The sequence below is a fragment of the Nicotiana tomentosiformis genome, chromosome 8 (genome assembly GCF_000390325.3).
Source record: "Nicotiana tomentosiformis chromosome 8, ASM39032v3, whole genome shotgun sequence".
Classification (NCBI taxonomy): domain Eukaryota; kingdom Viridiplantae; phylum Streptophyta; class Magnoliopsida; order Solanales; family Solanaceae; genus Nicotiana; species Nicotiana tomentosiformis.
Window position 1 is genome coordinate 99,993,392 of NC_090819.1, and position 9,803 is coordinate 100,003,194.

A 9,803-nucleotide genomic window follows, 5' to 3' on the forward strand; every position below is an offset into this window, starting at 1 on the left:
ATAACATTAATAATCCACGATTTCCTTTAAGTTTGAAAACATAATATTTAAATACAATACAAAATCTCACAAATACTGATATGAACACTCCCAAAATCCGGTGTCACTGAGTACATGAGCATCTATACTTTACAAGTCTGGAAAACACGGTCTATAATAATCTGAGACCAAATACAATAAACAAAAGGATATGAAAGGAGAGACAAGGTCTGCGAAACATGGCAGCTACCTCTGAATCTCCGGAAAATTGACTGTGTGAAAGAAACAATACCCACTATGTCCGGGATCACCTGGATCTGCACACGAAGTGCAGGGTGTAGTATGAGTACAACCAACTCAGCAAGTAACAATAATAAATAAAGAACTAAAAGTAGTGACGAGCTTCACAGTTAAGTCCAAATACAGTAATCTCCAACATAAAAGGGTAGACATGCTTTCAAGTTCAACATTAAAAATTTCACAGTAATTTAATATCAACTATAACTGAAACAGAAAATAATGTCTTTCCGAAATTTCCAAAATAGTGATATATGACAGCTGAAATGCAGTAATAATGAAATCAATGCATCCTCTCAAAGTAACAGTCACTCAGTCCTCCCATTCACTCCAACCTCACAGTCACTCATTCCTCCAAATCGCTCAGCACTCGGCACCCGCACTTAGTAGGTACCTGCGCTCACTGGGAATGTGTACACACTCCGGAGTGGCTCCATCATCCCAAGTACTATATCAAGCCAATCATGGCATAAATCAATAAAACATGCTTCAGCGTGCAGTCCGATCCCATAAATATCCTCACAATTTGGCCCTCGGCCTCACTCAGTCATCAACCTCTCCAGTCTCGGGCTCTCAGAAATCATGATAAGTAGCCCAACAACAATGATATGATGCATCAATAATGAACAAGAGAGACCGAGATGTAATATGCAAGTAAAATCATGACTGAGTACAAAATAATAATTTAAAGATAATTCAACATGTACACAATCTCTGTGGGTCCCAACAGTGTCAACACATGGTTTAAATATGATTTATAGTTCAATTTTCCTAATGCGTAGAAAAATGTAAGGGTAGCAACAATTTATTCAACAACACAGACCCATCGAATTGACCAAGTCACAATTCCTATGGTGCACGCCCACACGCCCGTCACCTAGCATGTGTGTCACCTCAAAACCAATCACAGAACTTATAATCCAGGGTTACATACCCTCAAGACCAATTTTAGAATTGTTACTTACCTCAAACCGTGTAACTCTTTATTCCGCTATGCCCTTGCCACGAGAATTGGTCTCCAAAATCCTCGTATCTAGCCATAAATAATTCGATTCAGTCAATAAAATTTATTGGAATTAATTCCATAAGAAAATACAAATTTTCCAACAATATCCCAAATTTAGCTCAAAAATCGCTCGAAATCCAACAAAAGTTACAAAATCTGAAAGCCCATTAAACCACGAGTCTAACCATACCAATTTTACCAAAATCCAACCTCAACTCGACCCTCAAATCTTCAAATTAAACCAAGAGGGTTTTCTAAATTTTCCAACTTAATTCACCCATTAAATGTTAAAAACAACCATGGATTCGGGTAATTTAACCAATATTGAGTTAGGAATACTTACCCCGTTGTTTTCCTTGCAAATATCACGAAAATTCTCTCTCTCCGAGCTCCAAATTGGTAAAAATGGAAGTCCCATTTTCAGAACTTAAACTCTTTGCCCAAGCATTTACTCTACGCGGTCGCGATGTCTTTCACGCGAACGCGAAGCTCAAACTCACAGGCCTACGCGTTCGCGGACTCGTCCACGCGATCGCGAAGCATAAAACGTGTGACCCCCTTTTCTGTTCCACTTACTCTACACGAACGCGACCTTATTCACGTGTTCGCGAATAACAGACACCCACAGCTACGCGATCGTGACCCTCTTCACGCGATCGGGAAGAGCAAAATCGTCACTGCCTCAAACAAGCCTACGCGATCGTGGTTGCCTTCACGCGATCGCATAGAACAATTTCCCCTCTGCCCAAACAAGCCTATGCGATCGCGGACCTTCTCATGCGATCGCATAGAAGGAAACCAGTGATAGAAAACCAGCATTCTTCAGCTAGAATTAAAAGATCAAAATTGATCTGTTATCCGTCCGAAACTCACCCGAGGCCTCCGGGACCTCAACCAAATATACCAACAAGTCCTAAAACATTATATGAACTTAGTCGAAGTCTCAAATCACATAAAATAACATCAAAAGCATAAATTGCACTCGGATTCAAGCCTTATGAACTTTAAAATTATTAAATCCTACAAACAATGTCAAAACCTATCAAATCATGTCATATTGACCTCAAAGTTAGCATACAAGTCATAAATAACATAACGGACCTATTAAAATTTCCAGAATCGGATTCAGACCCCGATATCAAAAGTCAACCCCCCGGTCAAATTTCCCAAAAATTCAACTTTCGCCATTTCAAGCCTAATTCCACTATGGACCACCAAATAATTTTTCGGACACACTCATAAGTCCAAAATCACCATACTGAGCTATTGGAATCATCAGAATTCGAATCCGAGGTCGTTTACACATAAGTCAATATCTGATCAAATTTTTTAACTTAATTTTTTGATTATGAGACTAAGTGTCTCATTTTACTCTGAAATCCTTCCGGACCCAAACCAACTAAATCGGTAACTCATAAAACAACTGTAAAGCATAACTTGTGTAGTAAATGGGGGAATAAGGTTATAATACTCAAAACGACCAGCCGGTTCGTTACACCAGAGTATATATGAAATGGACCTCACCAGATAGGTCGTCACAACTCAAATTAGGAAAACACACGGATACACTGATTTCTTGTCAAATATTACACACGACTCTATTGAGGTGAACGGCCCAATCCCATAAGAGTATTTTATAGAAATGTGGAGGCGTACGGCCCGATCCCATAATAATGTGTACACCGCTGAGGGTCGAACGTCACGAACCATAGATACATCTATTATACTGTCGAGGTGAATGGCCCGCTCCCATAACTGTATGGTACATAATCCTGTCAAGGCGATCGGCCCGATCCCATTAGAGTAAGAAGCTTTAATGGGTCCTTGACCCCACTCACGAATAAACGTGTGAGTTATGAACTTTAAGGAAAGCTTTGCGATGAAAACGCATAACATGGGAGGAATTCATAAGGGAAGCACAAATTATTCGGCGGATTATCAAGTAGCTCGTCACATCTCTACAATAGTGAGTCTATCACCCTATGCAAGTCTAGTCTCAACTCGTAACACGAAATAAAAGGAATTAAACGAGCAAAGATGACTCATATAGTACAATTATAGCATGGCGTGAACCTAAGTCTACTTGGACATAATCAGGAATTCTAGCATACGCACGGACACTCGTCACCTCATACGTATGTAGCGACCACAACATATAGCACATAATAATATAACACCTACGGGATAAATTCCAACTCCGAAGTTCCATAACAGGCTCCAACGCCATTCTAACACCTCAAATCAATGCCCGCCGCTCCAAAACTAGTCAAATAATGTGCAAACAAATAAACATATACTCTAATACTCGTAATAAATCAATTTAAAATAATTCCCAACTCCGCTCGAAAAGTCAATAAAGTCAACCATCATGCCCAAATGCTCGAAACCTGACAAAAGTCACAAAATTTGACAACCCATTCAATTACGAGTCCAACCATACTAGTTTCACTCAAATCTGACTCCGAATCGACGTTCAAAACTCAACAATTCACTCTAGGAAACTTTAGACAAAACCCCCAATTTATCTTTTTAAATCATCAACCAAATGACAAAAACGAGGATAGATTCATGAAATATAATCAAACACGAGTAGAGAACACTTACCCCAATTCATATGGCGAACATCTATACAAAAATAGCTTCAATCTGAGCTCCATAGCTCCAAATATGATAAAATAGCCGAAACCCCCGAAATATAGCTTCTGCCCAGGTATTTACCCTTCTAGATTGCGGAAAGTGCTTCGCAAACGCAAAGCACAACTTTTCTCAGCTCAAAATTGCCCTTTGCGATCGCGGAAAACCAATCGCAATCGCGAAGAACAAGCTGCCCAACTCCTCCAAACAGCCTCTAGTATAATAGTTATAACTCCAAAGTCAGCCGGGTGCAGCAAAAATATCTTGTTCGCGGACGCGAATCTGTCTTCGCGAACACGATTCACAAACCCCTTTCTCCCATTTTTCTCTTCGCGAACGTAATCCAATGTCCGCGATCTCGATGCACACTGTTGTAGCCAAAAACCAGGGATTAAAAATGGCATAAAAATGATCTGAAACTCACTCGAGCCCCTCGGAACCCCGTCCGAACATACCAACAAGTCCCAATACCTTATATAAACTTAAACAAAGGCTCGAAATGCCACAAATAACATAAAAATCATGAATCGACGATAAAAATCTTTCTTTCAACTTTTAAACTTCCAAACATCGACGAACACATCCGAATCATATCAAAACATTCTAGAATGACGCCAAACTTTACGCACAAGTCACAAATCACGATACGAATATATTCCAAGACTCGGAACCCCAAACGGACATCTATATCACCAATTTCCACCGCAAACCAAACTTAGAAAATTCTAAAACCTTCAAAATGCCAACTTTCCATAATAAGCGCTTAAATGCTCTCGGGTGACCCGATACTCAACCCGAACATACGCCCATGTGCAAAATCATCATACGAACCTATTGGAAACTTCAAATCCTGATTTCGAGGTCGTTTACTCAAAAGTCAAACCTTAGTCAATTCTTCAAACTTAAAGGTTCCGAAATTAGAATTTTTCGTCTGAATCAACTCTAAACTTCCCGAAATTCGATTCTGACTACGCGTACAAGTCATAAAACATGAAGTGAACCTACACAATGCCTCAAACTGTCGAGCGACGTGCTAGAGCTCAAAACGACTGGGCAGGTCGTTACATTCTCCCCTACTTAAACATATGTTCATTCTCGAACGTGCCAAGAATTGTTCCGGAGTTGTCCAAAATGACTGTTTAACACCTCGTTCACCTTACCGTACCACCACAACCCATGTGAGCACATTAACTCAAGCCAGACTGATGATCCCCCCAATAACCTTAGCTAACAAGCCTTAGAACCAATTTCCAACATCCGGAATTCTGCACGAGACCCGATTCAAACATACGAACACTGCATCAATCACTACACACTGTATCAAAACATGATCATGCACCTTTGTTGAAATCACACCACGCACTGCATAATTCACATGCCTATAATAAAATTCTTCGACCATAATAGCTGCAATTTCACGAATCCAATGCCCGCAATATGCCTCAGAACACACGTAAGCCTTGTTCTAACTCTTGCAATACCGCCACGATGAAAGAGATGTGTAGAATCTCGTAACCACCTACCAAAATGATAATTCATGGAGTCTCTTCACCTGACAAGAACCATTACCTCATTCTGAACTGAATAACGATATTTTCTCTTTAATATACCCTACTTAAATCTGATCGCACCGATCTCAGGTCCAATAAGCTCGTCTTACCCCGTACAAGATACTCGGGCAATAAGCCATCGCTAACACCATCTAAAATATCATACAGCGCCAATAAGCTACAACTAGAATATGACTCATAAGGAAGAACGAACTCTGATAAGGAACTACCCAGCCGTGTAACAAATAAAACAGCTGAAAAGATGCTATGAACCTTTCTCAAAGAATTATAAACAAAATACACAGAAATAAGTATAGGGAACTGTATTCAACATCTCACTGTTGTGGCATACAACCCGATCCACACATGATATCGTTGTGGCGTGCTACCCGATCTGCGCATGATATCGTTGCGGCGTGCAACCCGATCCAACCAATATACATGTGGCAGCGTGCCAGCCAATCCAAACAATATACCCATGGCGGCGTGACACCCGATCCCCACAACAACCAATAAGGAAACACCTATCAGCCATAATGCTTATACTTACAAAATGCCCGAATATCGACTACAAATACGCCAAGTGCATAATACAACCCTGGGGAGACGGATAGTGCCATACGCTACAAAACTCAAGCACGACTAAGGTACAATAAATGACCTGCATCTCGAGAGCAATCCTGCTCATATAACACCACAAGCTACACGGGATCACAACACATCCATTTTTCTTGCGCTCATCAGCCCATCTTATATCGGCATTTATAGCTTGGAAACCTACGCCGAAGAACTTCTCATTGGCAGTCGTAGTGACGGGCTCTGTGATGCCTTGTAGAGATACCCCGGGCCCCTTTCCGGGCTTGTACACATGTTTAATCATTTCACTGGAGACCATGACCAATGTATTAGATAAGCAGGGCTGAGGGAATGAGGCCCCTTCTTCGCATTGGTCGGCGACCACAATTTCAAAAGCTTGGTATACAATGTGCTCACTTACTTCTCTAGCTTTGAGACACGGGACTGAAGGGTCCCGAAAAATGGACTCTTCATCCTCCCCATGTACAACAATTTCTTGGTTTTCATACTCAAATTTGACCATTTGATGGAGAGTGGAGGGCACAGCTCCTGCAGCGTGAATCCATGGTCTTCCTAGGAGAAAATTATATGAAGTATCCATGTCCAAAACTTGGAAAGTCACTTCGAAGTCCACGGGGCCAATGGTCAAAATCAAATCGATCTCCTCTATTGTGTCTTGCTTAACACCATCAAAAGCACGCACACAGACATTGTTTGGTCGAATTCTTTCTATTCCAATTTCCATCCTCTAGAGCATAGAGAGGGTAAATGTCGAACCTGGACTCGCCATCTAGTATGACTCTCTTCACATAATAACCTTCACATTTGACAGTTAAGTGAAGGGCATGGTTGTGGACGGCTCCCTCTAGGGGCAAATCATCGCGGCTGAAAGAAATCCTGTTGACTTCAAAGAATCGTTCAGCCATTCTCTCCAATTGTTCAAGTGAAGTTTCAACCGGGACATATGCCTCGTTCAATGTTTTCAAAAGTACCTTCTGATGTTCATTTGAGCGCAACAGCAGGGATAAAAGCGAAACTTGGGAAGGAGTCTTCCGGAGTTGATCAACTATGGCATATTTTGAAGTTTTCATTTTTCGGAAAAATTCTTCTGCTTCTTCAGCGCTCACATGCTTCTTGGGAAGAAACCGTTTATCATTGTTCAGTTTTAACTTCTTTAGCTTTTCTAGGTTGTGGTACTTCCCAAATTTGTTCATTTCGTTCACCTGTCCCATAATCTTTTTTCCTTTATATGTAACCACTGTTTTGCTATAATTCCAGGGGACTACAGTGGGGTCTCTCATAGGGATCTACTATGCACAGCTGATAACCACGGGCTCAGTCAGCCTTGGTGAAATTACCGGCCCCCGCGCCACATAAGTCCCTTTTGGCACATATAACTTTGGCACATTTAGCGTGACCTTCCTCTGCTCAAATCTTTTGGGAGTGTTCAACATGAGTTGTTATTTCCTTGGGGACCTAGGAACATAGAGAATTGAGTTCTTAGTAGGTGTTTCCACAGTATTTGTTTCTACAGCGTTTTCTGCGACTTGAGCGATTGGAGTGATTTTCTTCTCATTTCTGACTTGTTTTGCCGCCGCTATGGGTTTTGCCTCTGAATCGGAAATGGCAATGATAGCTTTTAAGGCTGGATCAAACTCTTTATCACCACAAATCATTCCAATGACCGGCCCATTATTGTGAGCCGGTAATGGATTGTTAGTCACATTGGGGACTTCCTCATCCCTCAGCACCACTCGTTTTTGTTCTATCAAACTCTCAACTGCCCTCTTGAGAGTCCAACAATCCTCTATATCATGACCCTCTGCCCCTGAATGATAGGCACACCTAGTACCAGGCCGGTATGATGGAGATTCCGAATTTTGTCGGTTTGGAGGCACAGGTTGCAATAAACCCATCTGTTTTAATTTTGGAAACACTCTAGAGTAGGACTCACCAATAGGGGTGAAGTCGTTTCTCTTGGGAGGTTCATGGGGGCGTGTATTATGTTGGTAGTTGTTTTGTGGTGAACGGGGGTTATATGGAGCTTGGTGGGGATGGCTATTTCTAGGAAGTGGAGCTCGGTTTTGGTTGTAATGCTGTTATGGCCGTGTATAGGGTTGGGTATTCATCACCGCATAGTGAGGCGGTGCCACGGCATATGCTGCATCTTGATGGGGGTAGTAGTGTTGTGGGGTTCTTGGAGGCAGGTAGGAATGATCACGTGATCGACGGGGGACTCTCGAACCTCAAGCCACCATGGCTCCTTCTTCCCTCTTCTTTCGATTTGTTAAACCTCCCGAGCCATTCTGGATGGCTTGGGAGGTGGCTCCCAAAGCAGATTGACTTATGATTCGGCCAGTTTACAAGCCATTTTCTACCATTTCTCCAATTTTTATGGCCTCTACAAAAGGTTTGCCCATGGTAGACATCATGTTCTAAAAGTAATCGGCCTCTTGGGCTTGTAAGAAAACATTGACCATTTATGTCTTATCCATAATCGATTTCACTCCGGTTGCTTGCTCACACCACTTGATAGCGTATTCACAGAAACTTTTCGCGATTTTCTTCTTGAAATTGGTCAGGGAATTCCTATATGGAGCTATATCAACATTGTATTGAAATTGTCTGACGAAATCTCGGGCCAAGTCGTCCCATATATGCCAATGGGAGATGTCCTGGTCCATGTACCATTCTGACGTAATTCCCGTCAAGCTCTCCCGAAATAGGCCATCAAAAGTTCTTCTTTTCCACCTGCCACTCTCAGTTGATTGCAATATCTTTTCAAATGAGCAATCGGGTCTCCGTGCCCGTCGTACTTTTTGAATTTTGGCACTTTAAAGCCAGCGGGTAAATGAACATGAGGAAACATGAATAGATCAGAGTACGAGACACTCTTTTGGCCACTTAGGCCTTGCATGTTCTTAAGACTTTGTTTGAAACTTTTCATCTTCCGAGCCATTTCTTCGTGCTCGGGGTTTCTTGTCGTTCTTTCCTGTTCCACTGGAGACTCATATTGCTGGTGTTGAGGGTAGGGATGACATGAGTTGTGTCAAGATGAAACTGTGGTACTTGGAAAGTGAAAGCTGACGGTTCGAAGCATGGCCTAGGCATGGTTGGTTGTGCCGTAGTTGAGACTTGTGCTGCGGTGAATACTGTAGAAGATACTCCCGAAAATGGTGTCTGGGGGCGAACCTCAGAAGGCATACCGGTGAAATTAGCTGATATAGTGGGGTAACCAAACGGAATGAATGGGTTGGTTACGGGAATGGGAACGTTGGAGGTTCTGCTTGTCCTGGGAAGCAGTTCAGGAAATATGGGGATTGTACTGGGTGGTTCTTTGCCATTAGACCAAGCGTCCCACGTTTCTAACATACGGTAACGCAACCTTCTGTTTTTTTCAGCAGCTGCTGATTCTGACTGTAGGATGACTGATACCGGGCTATCCTCAGGCTCAATAATTGGTAGATGACTTTGGGAGGCCATAGGAACACTGCCTTTAGATCTTGTGAAGTAAGGATAGGGAGCCAGATTACCACAAAACCCACCACCTCAAATAGGACCTATCTTAATTGCATACACAACAACCTGGTTAATTTGAGACATTTAACAGATAGGGAATCGCATATTGGGGATGCAATGCACCTGAACAGTTAAACATTTCTGAATGTTTTTGCAACGGCTGTGTGTTTCATCCCAGTTTTTCTATTTCTTTTCTCAGATTTCAAATCCTAATTTCTTTTCCTTTCTCTTTTTGTTGTTTT